The sequence below is a fragment of the Camelus bactrianus genome, chromosome 1, assembly GCF_048773025.1.
Source record: "Camelus bactrianus isolate YW-2024 breed Bactrian camel chromosome 1, ASM4877302v1, whole genome shotgun sequence".
Taxonomy (NCBI): Eukaryota; Metazoa; Chordata; class Mammalia; order Artiodactyla; family Camelidae; genus Camelus; species Camelus bactrianus.
In genome coordinates, this window is record NC_133539.1 from 95,366,663 (window position 1) to 95,386,470 (window position 19,808).

Here is a 19,808-nt window from a genome sequence, read left to right on the forward strand (position 1 = left end):
CCCAGCCAGTGTTTGCCATAGATCCATCCATCCACCCTCAATGAGCTCCCAGCACTGAGGCAGGGTGCCGCTGACATTATATATATATAATTATATATATAATATTTGCGAGATTTTTTTGTTTTCCACACCAGGCCCTTGGCAACCTTTTATTTGACCCATCTTTGCCACAGCAGGTGTTTGAGATCCCTGGTGGGGCTGCACCACGCAGCCCTCCCTTCCTGATTCCCCAGGCCCACCCTGCAGACTGGACAATCTCTTCTGCTTCCCTTCCCCCTCTCTCCCCCACCGCGGGTGGTTATCTCTTGCTGGTCTGTGAAAGAACCTTCTTGCTTCTTTTTTCAAAGCCATTTTCCTTTGACTAACCAACTCATTTCTAGCTCTGGGGTTGAGCCTTTTAAAAACCCAAACCAGGAAATGACTTCTTTTTTTTTTTCAGGCAGCGTGAGTTGTGTCCTTCCCCAGACCTCTCTGGAGATAATGGGAGCAGAATTGGACATTCCTGCCTGAAAGGGGAAGGGAGAAGAGGAAATATTACGGGAAGTGGGAGCATAGGTTCATATCTCAGAATAGTAGCCCATGGCAGTAACTTGGTTTTCAGGTATCTAATTAAAAGATGTATTCGTTGAGTCAAATGGCTCATCGATTACTACAAACACATTCCATCATTTATTTGGAGTCAAAGTACAATCTGTTCAGTGAGTTTTGATTCCCTGTGCTTGTAATATTGCTGGGCTGTTATACTAGAGGAATGTGTGGTTCTGTAGCTCAGTGCCAGGGCCTCCCTCAAATGGGAAGGATGCTTCAACTCAGACCTTGGTCAGGAAGTAGCTCCCCCTATAAACATCAGCTAAGTCACTAGGGTAGCCTTTCCTGTGTGCTGGAGAGCAGACCCAGCTGGCAGAACAGAACCCAGGCAGGAAAGTGCCAGGCCCCAGTGAATGCTCAAGTCAGAGAGAACTGCGGGAAGCCAAGGAAAGGAACTGCATTCCTGGGGTTAACACTAAAAAAGCAGACCGCCTGGAGGCATTTAGCTGAGCGCACTGGAGAGAAGCAGAGAACTCCTCTGCAGGCTGCACTTGAAGTGAACTCTGAGCATTGACAGATGGGAAGGCCGAAGGCTCTGTGTAAACAGTTATGAAGGCGCAGAAACAAAGAAGCTTCATCCCAGCACAGAATGTCAGCAGGCCTCACAAAAGGAATCCACAGGCCCAAGACGGCGCAAAACCAGGATTCCAGGCAGAGTGACCCAATCACTGAGCCACTGATGAGGCTTTTTTAAAATCAGGGTTTAGTCGATTTACAACATTATGTAAGCTTGAGTGATTCACAATTTTTAAAGATTTGTACCCAAGTTATAGTTATTATAAAATATTGGCTACATTCCCTGTGCTGTGCAACATATCCTTGTAGCTTAATTGTTTTATTCATAGTGGTTCATACCTCTTAATCCCCTACCCCTACCTTGCTAATAGTTCTTACTCTAGAATTTTCTTCACTGATTCTCCATAAATTCTTTGGTAAATTTCACTAACACTAACACTAACACAAACAAACAAACAGCATCCCCAGCTACCTAGAGTGAGCAGGGCTCGGTTCAGTTTGGGCTGTACACAGCTTCAGAGACCAGAGCACCAACCTTCACCAAGTCCTTAGTTAAATCATTTTTCTGCAGACTGGCTTCTTTACTAGGAAAACCTGAATGATAATTAGGAGTCACTCAAATATTAATCATTCAATGATCAAGCTCTAGCTGATAGACAAATGTCATTATTTTCATTTGAATGCAGTTGACACAGAAGCAAACTAAGACTTAAAAGCAACTTACAGTTCCTGGGAGAGGAAAAAAAAATTCTGTCAAAGACAAATTTGTTGGAAACTTATACTGAGAAACAGCCATCACATGCTTTCATGACTGACACTTCCATGGCAATGTCAAATTCAGCAAATTTATGGGTTGTTAAAATAATGTAGAATTCCTGTACTGGCTGATAATAGTCTAAGAGCAATGGTATTGAGAAGCAGTGTAGATTAATCAATCAACAAATCAATAGAAATACCAGCGTGCCAACATATTTTTTCCCTTTGAGTACTGAAGCTGAGTTTGAGGGGTGTGGCCAGATGTAAATCTCCTGTTGTTTATTTCAAAAGTTGGGTGAGGAATGGAAGGCACAGCTCAATTGAAGAAGACCTGTTCTTTCTGCCCTTGGAGTGATGCCTCAGAGCCATAGTGCATGTGTTTCTTCCAGTTCAGGCATCAACTGGGAAGACAGCCAATGGCCAAGGACATGAAGATATGATTGGATGGGATATATTCCTACATAGTGTATTAACTTTCCTTTGTGTGGGTTTGGAAACTTCTGTTTTATCGGACAGTTTAATCCCTGGTGGAACAAATAAATCTCTGTTGATAAGAGGAGGCCTGTAAGTATGTATATCCCTGAGTTATCCAGAAAAGCAGACTCTCTAGCAAGTGACCCGGTATCAGTCCCCTTCTGACCCTCCCTCATGATTGGTCCCTAGGCAGAGAAGCCTCACTTGAGGTTGCCCATTCCTCCCTGTGCCCACCTGCCATGTCGCTTGCCGGGGCCACTTGAAGCTCAGGAGTGACCTGCCTGAGCCCTTGTCCATCGTAGTCCACCTTTTGTACTTTCTATTTTTTCCATATTGTCTGTTCTTTCCCATTTCACTTCTGTTCTATGTACCAACTGGACTTGAATCAACTGTGCTCTTGCCTTTGCATGAGGTGAAACCAGTTCCTGGCCAGGTACAGGCTGTGGTAATCAGGATGAGACAGTCTAGCCCTTCTCATCCCCATCCTTATTCCACTCTGCCCTCCCCTGTCCCACTTGTCCTCTGGTTCAGGTGCCCCCAGCACCAGCTCCTGGCGTGTGAACAGCACCTAGGCATAGAGGCAGCATCGTTATGGTCCAAGGTGGAAGAGTCACGGAGAGGCCAGGAGGCCAGCAAGGGAAAACTGAAAGCTGAGAAGTAGGGCAGTGTGCAAATTCAACCCCTTCAGTGCATGGCAGGATTCCCAGTAACTAATGACTATAAATTAGATGAAGAATTCACTGGAAGAGGTACAGTCAGAACAGCTCAGACAGAAGAATCATTTAACTAGCCAGAGCCACGTCTAATAACAGTTTGAAATTATTAGAATGATTTGATCAATGGCTTTTGATGCAACTTACATCACTTGTCATATAGTTTTAAAATATGTATCATTTAGACCTCTGCTATCCAATATGGCAAGCAGTAGCCCAATGAGGCTATTTAAATATAAGTTAATTAAAATTAACTACAATTAAAAAATTCAGTTCCTCAGTGGCACTAGTTGGCTAGTGGCTACCATGCTGAATAGCACAGGTGTAGGACATTTCCAGCATCTCAAAAAATTCAGCGTGTTTTCCTATATTAGGTTACCTCTTCCCTCCACATCGAGTAAACAAGTGTACTGTGTACTGCGTGTACTTCTGACCACTGTGAAGTTTCCCTGCACCGCTGTGGAGGTAGCTGAGGGCAGTCTGAGCCGCTTATTGACCCAGCCTACTTGTGACTTCTGCTCCTGTTTTGCAAATATGGAATATACTCTTCCCATCTTACAACGGATTGATGATACTCCCATGCCACCTTATGACTCTGCAAGTTTGAAAATACTCAGCTTAGGATAAGCAACTCAAGTTTCATAGTCACTTTTACCCACATGAGGAAGAGTCTTAATTCCTATCAATGTCCATTAGTTTCCAAGGAGCTGTTTTTTCAAGCAGGTATGAGCTCCAGATTCCGAGAGGGCGGTCTACACTGCCGCTCTCCTATTGGATCTTGCCAGAGACTCCACTTACCTACTGTCTAAACCTCTGGCACCACCAGATCCGCAGGATTACACAACCAAGCGGCCGGGAAGATTGCACCACAGCTGACTGTGCTGCAGTCATTCCACTGGGAGCTCGAATCAAAACTAATCTTTTCCCATAATCTGATAAACTGACTGGAGGTGGTTCTCCCAAGGATGGCATAAGTTGCCTCAAAAAAACCAAATAGCTCAATCCCCAGTACTTCCATTAAAATTTTTTTAATTAAATAAAGAATAGGCACAACCAAACACTATTTATTTTTCTCAACAGAGATCCAAGATACAAAATGCATTCTTTACATTAGAGGAGAATTTCCTGGAATGTCTCAGATCAGTGGTTCACTGAAAAACTTTAAAACATTTCAGGACCTCTGGTATGTATGTATGTGACTAGTGTATCTAGGGTAAATTCTACCTCCTGCTTACCAAGTTTACTTAGCATAATGGTATCAAAATAGTGGACCAGAATGATATTTTAAGGTAAGTCAAAAGACAACCAAGATTCCTCGCAACTAAATTATGACAGAAAGGAGAGTTAGTATGAAAACCCTGAAGCAAAACAGTGAAGGTATCCTGCCCTGCTATTTGAAGAGAACTCTGTCATGTGCTTCCCTACTCAAGGGATGAAGACTGCATTGTCCAACAGCAGCCAGTGACCATGTTGATCTGCTCCAGCAGAGATACCACATCTGGCAAAGCTGCTGCAATTGGGCCACCATCTAATTAAATTTGTCTCTTCCTCCCATTACAGTCCTTTTTCTAACAGACCAGGAAATTAATGTGAGGGTTCTACCAGTAGCTAGGTATTTATCCTAATTATACATTTTAGAACTGGGGAAATAACTGTAGGTTGAGTCCACAGATCCATTGACCCTCCAGGGAAATATATTTGAGCCCATTCTCCCTTTATGACCAGCCACCTGTAAGTCCTCATCCCAACCAGAGAACCATGATGACAGTTTCAGCCCATGTCTAATAACCTTGAAACACATAGCCATTCCTCTTTCGGGCATGTACTATTACCCTGCAAAGACCAAGGGACCAGCACAAGCTGTTTGCAAGCAAGCAAGGTACAAAAACTGAGTCTGTATATGTCAGTAATTTATTTTAAAACTCTCTCTATTCTGTAGGTTTATTTATCTGTCTCTCTGCAAGTACTACAGTGTCTTCATTGCTATGGCTTTATTCAAATTGTGTTATCTGTTAGAGCAGTTTTCTTTGGAAATGTCTTGAATCTTCTCTACCTTTTCCTCTTTCATTTAAGTTTCAAAATCAGCTTGTTTAGTTCCAGGGAAAACCCTCTTATTATTTGGAATGGATTTGACTTCAGGAGAGCCATCATTCATGATTGGGATAGCAGTTTAAGATTATTGATAGCTACAGAGAGATTTCCTGGGAGTGAGAGTGAATAAAAATTGAAGAGATGGTCTGAGAATGCTTTTCTGACAACAGGCATTTGTCCCTACAATATTTTTACTGTTCTATAATGAAATTCAAGCTCTTATGTATACAGATCTTTTGAGAAGCCAGTTGATAAAAGGAAGGAATGAGAAGGGAATATAGCTTGGAAATAAAGCTTGACATTTGAAGGAATATATTTTGGTTTTCTTTGCTATTGAGCCAGCAAAATTTGAAGGTACTTACAGATGTAAGTAAAGAAACCAGCAGAAAGATGGAAAGTAAAGACTGAAGAAGAGAGAGGATGATTGAGGTAGCAACAGTTCAGCAAATGTAAGGTGGAATTCTCTCTCCTCTTTTGGGTGTGTGTGTGCGCGCGCGCATATGTGTAGTAGATGGAATGTCAAGAGTTCACAATATTGAAGAGGAAAAGTCCTCCAAAAACATCGTCCACAAGGAGTCTCTTCATCTGTGATTATTCTAATAGAATGGAGGGAAATCATTAGATGTGAGAGACTGAGGAATGGAAGGAGCAAAGAATTGTTGTAGGCAACAGGACCCATTTTAAGAGTTTTACTTAAAAGGAAAATGAGATATGACTTGATAGTAGTAGACCTGACTATAGAGAGCATCCAGAGTTAATATTCCTGGCCAGTTTCATGACTTTTTATATAATTCCATAAGAGCTGCTTAAATTTCTCTGTATCACTATCATTTTACACATTTTATCTGGGAGGAAAATTTCTCCACTTCATAATTCAAGAAGGACATTTTTATAAATTAAAGATTAAGTTTCCTTTTAGGAAAAAGTATTAAGAACAGAACAAAAATATTATAATAAGAAATCACTTTCCCTTCAAATGCACATTTTTTTGAAATTTAATAATATGATAATGAAAGCAAGTTTTAAAATCAAATGATGTCATAGATGTTCAACAAGGAAAAACATACTAAAAATTGAACAGTTTTCTTGCCAGAAGAATGTTTAATTTCACAAGTATAGTCTTAGGAAATTTATGATCTACACTCAGTTGTTTTAAGGTTATCGCTCATGATTTAATCTAACTTTAATTTGCTATGTCTGAGAAAGTGTGTGTGTGTGATTCCATAACTTATAAAATTATTTTAATGAAGTAAAAATGATTAAAGTGCAAATAAAGGAGGTTGTATGTTCTCTTACATTACTAAAAAAAATTTCCAGTGAAATTATGATTATTAATAATCTTACTAGTGTTAGACATGACTACAGGAATGTCAATCTTAAATGCTATTTCTTTAATCATCTTTGCTTTTAAATGTTTTTGTTCTGTTTTATTTTTTGGCCGGGGGTGATGTTTCACCCTCCCACTTACACACACAAACACACACACACACACACACACCTTAATGATTTTGTGGCTCTTAGAATAATTTATAAATAAGTTATAAATAACTTTTAATTAAAATACAACTAGTTCCTTCACTGTATCTCAGACAGATGAAATCATTTTTCATAAAGTCATTAGTGCTTTACTTAGAAATTATGGTTCCGATACTAATTTGACACTGATGACTTGAGGAAGTAACAAACCATAACACATTCAGCGTCCTGCTCACTCAATGCGACCAAATTCAGTGGTTGAAAAAATTTTACAAATGTGTGAAAAGGGAAATGAATGCTGATTGCTAGATTTTATTATTTAATGTGTAAATGGGGAGTTTGAGAGGCAGCTCTTTGCCATCAGTCTGATGTCATTCAGTAACAAAGTTCCAGAGTTGAAATTAATGTCACCAGCTTTTAACTCAACCCATTACACTATAATGAACTGGTTGTATTTGGATAGCTTTCAGAATGGTGGTGTGAGGACCCTCTTCCCAGCAGAACAACCACAAATGATTAAAACTGTAAAAAACAGTGATTTAAAGTCTCTGGAAATTGTCCTAAGGAAATAGAGAAAATGGTAAAATGTTAATTCAAGAACATACAATCCATCTTTTTAAGAACAGCAGAGTCTGTGGCAATTGAGCCATAATCCACTTTCTCCCACGCCATCAGCTCAGCATCACGGAGACTCTACTCCTGGTGGGTGCAGTCAACACAGAGCTCCCGCTCCACCTTGCTCTCAGTCTAGAGCGGTGGTGTCTTCCAGGAAAGAGCCTCCTCCAGCAATACTCATCCCCCCAGTTCCTTGTTCTAGAAGCTCTATTCTAGGAAAGGGTAGTTAGGGAACCTGGGCTCCCTTTCTCCATCCAGTTCCCACTTGTAGGGCAGAAACACTACACAGGGCGCCGGTCACTCTTGCCCCAGCTTGCTCACAGGGTGGAGGTGTCACACTGGGATGGTCAAGATGAGAAGACAAAGAGACTATCAGCCTCACCCAGTATTTCACTTGGATGGCAGGGCTGTCACTCAGAGAGAAGCTGGCCACTGCCTCCGCCTCCACTTCCGTAACAGTGGCACAGAAGTTTTACACAAGGGTGGTAAGGCAGGCCAGAAAAACAAATAGCTCCATAGCTCTCCCCAAGGGAATTGGCTTTTACCTGAAACAGATCTGGGGACATTTAAGGTACAGGCACTGTTGAAAATGGGATATTTTGATAGTCAGCAATTAAGAGGCTAGCCATTCCAAGAGAGCAACAAGCTAAGGTGTAGACCAACTAGAAGTTTAACACATAGAACCAGGAAAAAAGAATGCTAAGAAGAGCCTCCCTGGGGTCACAACAAACCTCAACTTAATTGAATTGAATTCAATATCTAGGGGCCTGAATTTAATTGAAACAAACTGTGGAGCAATTTATGCCTCGGGGTATTGTTGAAAACCATACAGCAATCAGCTGGCAATTAGTGGAGGTAATAGAGGGGCACTATCAACAGAGGGAAAAAACTTGACAAAGAGAGCAGGGAAAGAGATGAAGGAAGCCCTGATGAAACCACTGTCATCCTGAGTGACTCTGCATCTCCGAGACCGAGCCCTACGAGGGCCCGCATCAGAGGACATACACTGGGGGGAAAAAGATTTCACTAGAATTCTCTACTTCAACAAAAATGATGAGACATGTAAAGAATCAGGAAAATATGACCTATATACAGAACAAAAATATGGAGGCAATAGATGTTGCCTTAGAGAGGGCTCAATGATCAAACTTAGCAGACAAAACTTCAAAGAGCTATTATAAAATATTCAAAGAACTGAAGGCAACCATGCATACAGAAGTAAAGGTAGATAGGGTAACAATGTCTCATCAAATAGAGAACGTCAAAAAGGAGATGCAAATTGTAAAAGAAAACCAAATACAAATTCTGGAGATAAAAAGTGAAAAAAAGAACAGTAGATTTAAGCTGACCAAATAGAAAATCAGTGAACTTGAAGATGATTGATATAGATTATGCAACCTGAATACACAGAGGAAAAAAAAGACTAAACAAAAAGTGAACAGAGTCTCAGAGAACACAACATACCTAAACTCATGGAATGGACCTGAAGAGGTGCTTAGAGAGAAATTTATAGCACAAATACTTTAAAAGAATAAATATTTTAAATTAGTAATCTGACTTTTCACCTTAAGACATTTGAATAAGACGACCCTAAAGCAAACAGAAGAAAGAGAAGAGTAAGAATTATAATGGAGATTAGCGAAATAGAAGACAGAAAACCAATAGAGAAAATCAGTGGAACAAAATGGGTGAAATGATCAATAAAACGGACAAATCTTGAGCTAGATTAACTGGGAAAAAAAGAGGAAAGGCTCAAATGAATGAAGGAGGGAACATCATTACTGATCTTACAGAAATAAAAAAGATTTAAAGGAATAATATAAGCAACTGTATATAAACAAATTAGATGGCTTAGTTGATATGAACAAATTCCTAGAAACTGCCAAAGCTGACAAAAAGAATGAGCAGATGTCAGCAGACATGTAATAAGTAAAAAGAATAAATAAGTTAATTAAAAACTTCCCACAAAGAAGAGAACAAGACCAGATGACTTCACTGATAAATTCTACAAAAATGTTTAAACAAGAATAATCACTAATTCTTCACAAAATCTTTCAAAAAATAGAAGATAATAATTCTTAACTCATTTTTAAGGCCAATGTTACCATTACATCAAAATAGGACAAAAATATGACAAAAAGTACAAACCAAAATACCTCTTATGAATACTAATACAAAGATAATCAACAAGGTATAACAAATTGATACAGCAGTAATATATAAAAGGGATTATACACTGTACCCAAGTAGAATTTATTTCCGGAATGCAGAGTTGGAATTTATTTCAGGAATGTAAAAATTATTTAAGGTAATACACTATATCAAGAAATAAAAGGATAAAAATATATGATTATCTCATATGCAAAAAAAGCATCTTCATGATAAAAAGATTCAATAAAATAGAAATAAAAAGGAACTTCCTCAACCTAGCTTCTATGACAAAAACCCCACAGCTAACATCTTACTTAACAGTGCTAGACCAAATGCTTTTCCCCTAGGATCAGAAGCAAGGCAAGGATGTTCACTCTCACCTCATTTATTCAGCGTTGCACTGGAGCTTCATGCTAAGAACCTTTAGGCAAGGGAAATAAATAAAGGCATCCACATTGGAAAGAAAGTCTCAAAACTATTTTTATTTTCAAATGACATTATCTTGTATAGAAATATATTAAAGCCAAAATCCACTAAAAGCTATTAGAATATTAGAATTAATAAATGAGTTGATATATTAATTAATTAATATAATATTAATATTATGTAATCAACATAAATCCGATCAGCGTATAAAATCAACATACAAAAATCAGTTGTATTTCTGTGTACAAAAAAGGAACATTTCAAAAATAAAATTAATAAAAGATTTCAATTTCCAGTAGAATCAAAAACAATAGAATACCTAGATGTAAATTGAACAAAAAATAGAATACTCACACACTGAAAACTACAAAACTGATGAAAAATTAGAGTATCTCAATAAGTGAAAATTCAGGAGACTTAATATTGTTAAAACGGCTAATACTTCCCAAATTGATCAACAGATTCAACATGATGCCTATCAAAACCCCTGTATTCTGTTTTTGCAGAAATTGATAAACTCATCCTAAAATTCATGGAGAAATTCAAGAGACCTACAACAGCTAAAACACTCTCAAAGGAAAGAGCAAAGGTTCAGTACTCAGACTTCCCAATTTTAAAGCTTGGGAGGCTACTCAAGATAGCACGGCAGTGGTGAGAGGATAGACACAGAGATCAATGGAATAGAATTGAGAACCAAAAAATAGACCCTCACATTTATGATCAATTGATTTTTGAAGGGCACCAAGATGATTTACTGGGGAAAAAATAGTCTTTTTCACATAGAATATCAGGACACTGGATATCCGCGTGCAGAACTAAGCTGTACCCTTTCCTTATACCACACACACAAAATTGTTCCCCGAAGGCAGACATCAATGTCAGAGCTAAAACTGTAAAACTTAGAGAAGAAAGCACAAGAGGAATCTTCATGACCTTCCAGGGCAAAGCCCTCTTAGAGGTGCCATCTAAACCACAAGCAACAAAAGGGAAAATAAATCAGTTGGATGTCATCAAAATTAATGACAGCATCAAGAAAGTGAAAGGAACACCTTCAAAATAGAAAGTGAATGATATCTTAATAAAACAGTTTCAAAAACAAAAAATAATTTTAAAAAATTGAATCACTATCTGAGATCCAGGTGCTATGGAACATTTTGCATGGGATCGCAGATCCCCCTGGAGTGTCACGATGTAGTCCTACTTTTGTCATGTATTCTTTCTCTGACTTCACCTCCCTCCATCTATATAGTGGGAGAGCGATGATGAAACAGAAGAAATCGAGGAGAGTTGCTCTTCTATCAAATTTTACTGGGAATATTTGTCTAGATCTTGTGAAAAACTATAAGAACTTCTAACTCAGAATGTTACTAAGCCTGAAAGGAAGACCTGAGCATCTAGCCTACTTATTATGCAAATCAAAATTACCTACATGATTACTATTTAATGATTCTACAAGATGTACAGAAAATTTACTTAAAAATATACACATGAAAAAAGATCAGATTTTAAAAATCAGTAATCCCAGTCATTAGTTTCTCAAAGGAAAAAAATGCAGTAATATTTCTTAGAGCAGCATTAGATAGGTCTTAGGTAATTAAGTTATACCTTGCAAAATATTGCCTCCAGATGGTAAATTAACTCTGCTTTGGTAATTAATATTTTAAGAAATTACTCACCTTGGAGTTCGAAGACTGTAGGCTTTAAGCAGATTTTAAACTTAAACTACCCCTTAAATTCTTTTACCAGGATTACTAATATTCCCTACAGAACTATTTATTTTTGAACTTGTTCATTTTCATTACTTAATGTACTGTTGGGAATACTTTATCTTGGGCCATGTCTAGACATCCAGATGGTTTGGATAAATGCATTTGAAAAAGAGACTGAGTTCAGGGAAATGGCTATGTTTTTTTTTAAACTTAAGTACATTTTCTCTCTAAAAAATGCCACAAAATCATATTGATTGAATTATTCACCTTTCAACTGGTTATTTTGGCAGCAAGTTGATCAGAAACTTCATGTCCATGATGGGAGTTTAATACTTAGCACAGAGATATATTACAAAGGCATGCTTCCCTGTTGGGGCAGGGAGGGTTCTGGGTGATGGAAAAGAGGCTTGTTTTTAATGACCACCAAGTTGAATACTGCCAAATAAATATGTCCATCATTTTCACAAGCAAAATCATATTTGAAATCTAAGCAGCATTTTATTTCTAAAGGGAAATAGATGTGGCGGAGGAGGCCAACTAAGAAATTCCTCTTTGAACTGTACAATGAAAACTGTCTCTAAATCAGGGCAAATAATAAACACGTTGACCAGAGGTGCAGCTTTCTCAGGTGGCAGAAAGTAACTTTTTATTTGCTGCAGCCAAAAGAAAAAGGCTAGAACATGACAAGACTCACTGCACACCTCTTGGCAGATACAGAAATGATTATCTCTTGTTTACTCCATCAGACTTATCCTGGATTCTAAATTGAAGAAGGGTGTGCATTACTCACTCATCCTGGTTTTAGAACCCGAGATCATTACCGTTCCTGTATTCATTCATTTATTCAACAAATGTGGGGGAAAATATTTAAGCATCTACTATGTGGCAGTTCTAAAAGACGTGAACAACATATAGAAGACTTACATAATTTTCAGAGTAATTCTATGACATAGAAACCAGGAACCAGTGACTTTATGTAATTTATCCAAAGCTCCACACTCTCCCAAGTGGAAGATTCTGGACAGAACATTTCCCTCAGACAGTAAGGACGTTTGTTTACTTTGCTGACTTATTTCTTTTGAAATAGTCTTTTAATTTCAATTATAACATATTTTATCTTTTTTTAAAAGACTAAAAATAGCTCAATATTCAACAACCAGATTTAAGAGAAGTTAACAATTTGCAGCGTTTGCTTCAGGTCTTAGAAAGAAAGAAAGAAAGAAAGAAAGAAAGAAAGAAAGAAAGAAAGAAAGAAAGAAAGAAAGAAAGAAAGAAAGAAAGAAAGAAAGAAAGAAATTATTACAGATCCAGCTATAGCTCTAACTCTGTTCTTTCCCTGTCCTGATTTCTTAGAAGCAGACACTGCCCTGAAGACATGTTATATCATTCCCATTCATGTTATGTTAGCCGGTGCCTATGTATTTATACATTGTAATGTTGTTTTATGTATTTAAATTTACATCAATGGTATCCCTTTATGACTCTACAACTTCCTTTTTCATTTGTTATGATATCTGTCAGACAATCCATTTTGATATATGAATGTGATTCTTTCTTTAACAAATAAGTTACATTAATATGTACTTTTAAATTTCCAAGTGTCTATATTTTTGCTAATGATTTCTAATTTTATTGTTATTTACTTTTAAATCTGTTGAGCATTTCTTGTGGCCAAAGCATGTTCATTTTTAAAAAGTTTTCCTGTGCTTGAAAAGAACATGTCTAATTGTTTTATGCACATTCCATGTATGGCTTTTACATCAAGTTTATAAATTTTTTTTAATCCTCTATATTTATGCTAATTTTTGTTTGCTTGAGCAACAAATTTTTTTAAATTACATTAAGTGGAATTACAAATCTTTCTCTATGGTTGCATATCTATAAGTTTCTACTTATTTGTTTGCTTTTTATATATATTAATATGTGTTTGGGGGATTATATATTACCTAAGTCACAGTGTCTTCCTTTTGTCATGTTATGCCCTGTTCTCCATAATAATATATTAACTTAAAATCTGTTTTGTTTGATAATTTTCTTTCTGAACACTGTTATTACTATGTCACTTTTAAACAGGTATATAGCTGAATTTATAAACTGAAACTTTGTCTTTTACCTGTGATTTCTTCTCTTTGTATTTATTGTAGTTCCTCATGGTAGATGTATTACTATCATCTTATCATGTACTGTTAACAGTGCTTTTTCTTTTCTAATCATTTTTTTTCCTTTTCCCTCTATTCTATTAGATTGATGAATGTCCTCAATTCTGTTTTTAAAGATTTTTAAAACATGCATATTTGACAAGCTCTAAATTAAATCAACAGTTCTATGCATCTACTGAATAACAATGAGTACTTTTAATTGCTTTAATTCTGATGATTCCCTTTTCCATTGTTCATATTGACCATGTACCATCATGTGGACTGTGAGTTTCTTATTTGGGTTCCATAAAAAATAGTATCTTACAATAAATTCTACTCTTTGATTAAACTAGTTTGAGTAGTAGAATATATGGCACTTTGAATCAAATTAGTGTTGTCTCATTTAAAAGCTAAAACAGAGAGTAAAAGAAACTGAAATCAAGAAATAAGATGAATCAAAATAATACTTTGATGCTTTGCACAATTCCTGGGTATGTTTTAAAATTTAACGCTAACATTTCTTAGAAAAGGGGTTAGAATAAAGAGGAAAGCAAGATTATTTTAAATATATAGCAATGTCCACAGCAAAAATACATCAGTTGCTCAGAAAGAAAAATGCAGGTTCTCCAGTTACTAATACCTGGAAGAAACTTTCCTATAGCTAACCATAAAGCAACTGCCATGTGATATGGTAAACTTTAAAATCGACAACATCCCTATAAATCTCTCTTGAGTTGTTACTTTGATTATCCTTGTGTGAACTTAATGTGGTTCATGTATTAATTTTTATATTTATATATTTTGAGGTTAATAAACAGCATTGGAAGCTTTGAGTTATGTCAATAACATCAGAAATAATTAGGACATACTCCTCAATAAAAGAAAGCCAAGTTTTATTTTTTTCAGAAATAATTTTCTGCCCATACCTGTAGGTAGACAAATGTGTGATTAGGGTTTCTAACTTCTATTCCATTGAGCAATGTTTCACAGCACTTAAAAATGCAGGAATTTCTCTTTAATATCTATCTACCTATCTATCTATCTATTGACAAATCTTTCTATCTATCTACCTAGCATCTATTTATATATGGCAGAAAACTATATGGAGAAAAAATAGATAATTTTAAAATTTAAAAATATTAAAATAATTTTAAATTCTAATAAAAATATTAGAATCTGTGTCAAAAGGCTAAAACAATGTTAGGAGGAAAATTTATAGCTTTAAGCAATATTAATACATCTGAGGAAAGAATGAGATTAATTTAGTTACAACTTTAATATTATTAAAATTTGTTTCCACAACAGAAAAGGGATGAAAACTTTTAGAATCTTTGCTAAAGGCCATTGGGACATTTGTTTCAAACACCCTCCCCCAAAAATAGTACTAAAAGTGGAAAAGTACAGACCAATCTTAAATACTAAGTCAAATGTATCACATAATGCATTAGCTTATTAAAAATAATACACATTACATTCATTCTAGGAGTGCAAAGGTAATTTATTTCTAAGAAATCTATTACTATAACTCTTACTAGAGAAAAAGAGAGAAACAACATCCAAAGATACTGAAAATTGCCGAAATTCAGTCTGTTTTGAAGAAAACTGTTGAATATAGGATATGGAGGTAGAGGTATCTTATATGCATATATTCCTAGGAACATACATATATACATACAGAGAAAAAAACATAAACATCACTCTCCCACAATTGCCAACAGAAAAGTAGGTGCTTCTCAATCTGAAATGAGAAATTGTGGTGTTCAGGTGCCCAAATACAATTAACAACGTTGCCATATAGAGTAAAAATTATCAAAAATTACCAAAATATAACTAGAGCCAAATAGATAATAAGAACCTGGCAGAGAGAACATAAAGGGAAAAACAAATCCAATTTAACTTGTGTTATGGACTGAATGTTTGTGTTCCCCCAAAATTTGTATGTTGAAATCCTAATCCCCGGTATGATGGCATTAGGAGGTGAGCCTTTGGATGGGAATTAGGTTTAGATGAGGCCAGGGTGGAGCCCCCATGATGTGAGTACTGCCTTTGTGAGAACTGGCCAGAGAACTCACTCCTTCTCTGTCTCTGCCATGTGCAGATGCAGTGAGAAAAAGACAGGAAGAAAGACTTCATCCAGAACCCAGTCTGCAGGTATCTTGATCTTGGACTTCCCAGCCTCCAGAACTGCGAGAAATAAATGTTGTTGTTTAAGCCCCCCAGTCTGTGATAATTTGTTAGAGCAGGGAAGGGAACCAAATCAGAAATGAAGTCAAAGATTCTGACCATAGATGCCAAAGAACTCAAAGTCTTGATGACAGTGTCCCTTTTGCTAAGCAGTCCAGATACCCAACCCAGACCAGTTGGCAGAGTCCTGGGTGGTCAGTCCACCAGATCACCCTCATATTTGCCAACCCGGAGAGGAAAAAACTATAAATTACTTATGAAAAAAATGAGTTTTTAAACCCCAGTGTCTTTCAGATATGGAAAGCTTATGACTTCCTGAGCAAATGCTTCAAATACCTTTTGATCAATTGGCATCATTAGGTTTTAATTTTCTCTAATCAAGGATGAGATCTCTCCTACACATTTATTTATTCTGATAAAAGTTGTCTTTTCCATTTTTAAAATATGCCTTCCATTCATCGGGAACAGACAAGAGACTGTGAAATATTTGCTGAATTTTTTGTTCTGACCCTAAAATACTGTACTAGTCAGAGTTATTAACACTAATTGCCAAAAAAATTTAACATCCTGATGACTTATAGTAAAAATTTCTCTTTTATGTCACAATCATGGTTCATAATAATCAGGTAGTCTTTCTCCTTATTATGGATATTATATTATATTTTATATATAGTATATCTATATAAGATATAATTATGAATTATATAGAATATATGATATGAGAGGATGATATGGTATGCTGTTAGCCTTATTATACCATTGGGAACACAAAGTCCCTGTGACAGGGAGGAGAAAAATGTTGGAGCCACACTGGCTGTTAATTTTCTTTGTCTGGAAGAATATGTCACTTCTTACAGTCCATTCACTAAAGAACTGGTCACAGGGACCCACCCCACAGAAAGAGCAGGTGGGAAACATTGAGGAGAAAATGGGTATTTGATGAACACTAATGGCCTCTCCTACAGACATAGTCTTGGCTTAAAAGATAAAACAATAAATTGGAAAACCTTTCCAGCTTGCTCTGTATCAGATAAATTATCCTCAGAAATCAGTGTTGACTTATGGGAGGTAAATGTCAATGTCTTCATCTTGTGAGCATTTGTGTTTAAATACACTCAAGTTTATACCTTTTAAAAAAATTAAAATCTCTCTTTCCAACCATGTAATTCTCCTGTATTGCTCCACCTAAGCCAGTGGGACATAACTAGCTAAGACTAATTATAGCAACATATAGTCTAATTATAGACTAACTTACAAGGACTAATAGGAAGGCTTGGCTATTATGTGAGCTATCAGTTGTGCATGCTTTCAATATATCCACTTTATAAATAAATAAACCAAGGCTTATATTATAAGATTAATTGAAAACCCAGTTATGGTTATAGAACCAAAACATGGAGGTCTTTTGACTCTAAATCCTAGTCTTGGACCATCAACATAGCATAGGAGGTAAATGATCTCTCAAATTTCCCCCCTTCACTTGGTTTCCCCTCGGAGTTCGGCAGGAGAGAAGGAGCAGCCTCACCCTGGGTGCTTCCTGCCGCACCTGGCCCTGCCCTCAGGGCCCCACAGCCAGGACTAGCTTTCTTCTCTGAATATTTATAATACTTCTCTGAATCAAGATTTTCCAAGATCACTGATGTCAGTAAGGTGAACAGAAACATAATATAGTCAGTCATCTTAAAGAGTAACTTTCACTGTAACTGGGAAAACAATGACTTGACATTCTTACACAGTGGAATTTGGCAATATGACAGAGCAATAATTTGAGAAACCTACGTATTCCACTAGGTAGGTGACTATCTGTGCTGTCTCTCTAGAGGGCATCTCCTGAATATTAATGATTCTCACATCCCCATTAAACCGTTATACTGACTGATTACCTAACTTTGACATTGTGATAACTCATCTTCAATTATCCAATAAACATCAGTTTTAACTAAACTTTTTAAATATAATTCCCAAACTATAGCCAATACCTTGTAATAGCCTAAACTGAAAAAGAATATGAAAAGGAATATATATATACATACATATAACTGAATCACTATGCTGTACACATAATTAACACAACATTGTAAACCAACTACACCTCAAAAAATTTTTTTAATTAAATACAATTCCCAAGAGAAAGTAAAATTGATGGAATATTTAAACACATAAACAAAAAATAATTACAAAGCCACTATCAAGTATTCAGATTTTATTTCATAGTAAACTCAAAGTGTAGTAAACTCAAAGCATATATAGTAGATTTTTCCAATGTAATTTAAAAACCTATTTAAAGCCATAAAAATAATTTTCTCATGTTATATTATGCTTTTGTTATAATAGAAGTAGCACCATGGAAATGTTTATCAGAACTGTTTAGCATCAGGTATTAAAATGAGGCATAAAGTTTTAACAAGTTCGATAATTATATAAAAGTGCATTGCTGATATTAATTATGTTTTCATATTTATCATTACCAATTTTTTTGTTTTAATGTCATTTGCATATTAAACTGATACCATTTTTCTGTACTGCAATGTGCTGTAAAAGTTGCAGAGGCCTGTTAAGAAAATGAAACCCTATTGCAGTTTGCATTGCCACCACTAGGTGGCAATAGTTGTTTCTCTGTAATTCACCAAAGAATTTATAGTTAAACATTTTTATTTCTGTGCTGTACAAAGGGGATGCACCAGTTCACTTCAAAAGTCCTTCTGTCTTCATGGTAGTCTACAAAAAGGGAAATGAAGGTGTTAAATAGTTGATCCAAAATAAGACCGACTGTATTAGGGTTTTTAGAGACTCCAAATCACTGAAAACATTATGGTACACTTGATTTTCTCCTTTATGTGTGTACATATACAGTTAAATAAAATGTACCTGTACATAGATAGTAAATCTTTTTTTTTCTAGATTTGTTTTCAAAATTCTGAATCAATTCTTTGAAGCTAAGTCAACCTCAATCTCAATCTGTTTCTCCCCGTCTCTCTCTTGCTCGCACTCTCCCGTATTTATCAGTCTATTCATTGGTTTGTGTGTTTAGCGCCCCTCTTTGTTCATGCCCAGAGCACATGCTCAGTCAGGTAACTGGTTAACACTGCTCAGTTCAAAGATACATGCTATGTGAGAACAATGCAAGCTTATAAGTCAAACATTAAGCCATAGTTTTAAAATTTTTTTGATGGTTAATGCTAATTTTTCACTAACAGGTTATTTTTTCTCAAGGCAAAGTGCACATGCATACACACACAGAATTTATGAACTCCTTTTAAAATAGAAATTGCAAGAAAATTTTTATAGTTTTCTATTATAGTTAGAAACAGTTTATTTAGATTCACTGTATCAGAAACCCAAGCACACTTACTGTATTCAGTATAGAACAGAATTACTAACATTACTAATTAGTATTAATAATTACTAATAACATAAGAAGCTCTTTATTTGCTGTAAAGAAAATGTATGATCTCAGGCTGTAGTGGAAGCTTGAGTTCTTGTTCTGGAGGATGGAGACCGTGTTAATTCTTGTTCCCACTGAATTTCCTTTGATTCACACCATGTCTGCACAGAGCTGGCCCTCAATAAATGTTTGTGGACAAGCTAAGTGGGAATTTTGCAGGCTGTTAGTTTTGGTAACAGTGTAGAAATGAGGGTATATAGTCTTTGAACTTGAATGGGGCTAGATTTGAAACCCTAGCTCTGAGACTTATTAGCTGTGGGTATTGAACAATAAATCAACATTAATTAATTTTTAACATTTTAATATTTATGTATTATTAACATTAATTGAGCTTCAATTTCCTCATAGGAAATATTGGAGGAAATAATGAGTGTAGGGCCCCTGAGATAATGGACAGTCAGCTGGCAACTGTTACTATTTCTCACTCACAATTACCATAATTTGTTAATCTGAACCCCGATAAAAGGAATTTCTATAGATAACCAGCTATTTTTTTACCCTGAAAAATAGTATACTAGGACCCTTC

The 19,808-nt window shown here is 36.1% G+C and overlaps 1 pseudogene; it reads left to right on the forward strand.

Annotated features, from left to right (window-relative positions):
* The window catches only part of LOC123615973 (peptidyl-prolyl cis-trans isomerase FKBP8-like), a 59,341-nt pseudogene that overhangs the window by 1,778 nt on the left and 37,755 nt on the right, over positions 1-19,808 (forward strand).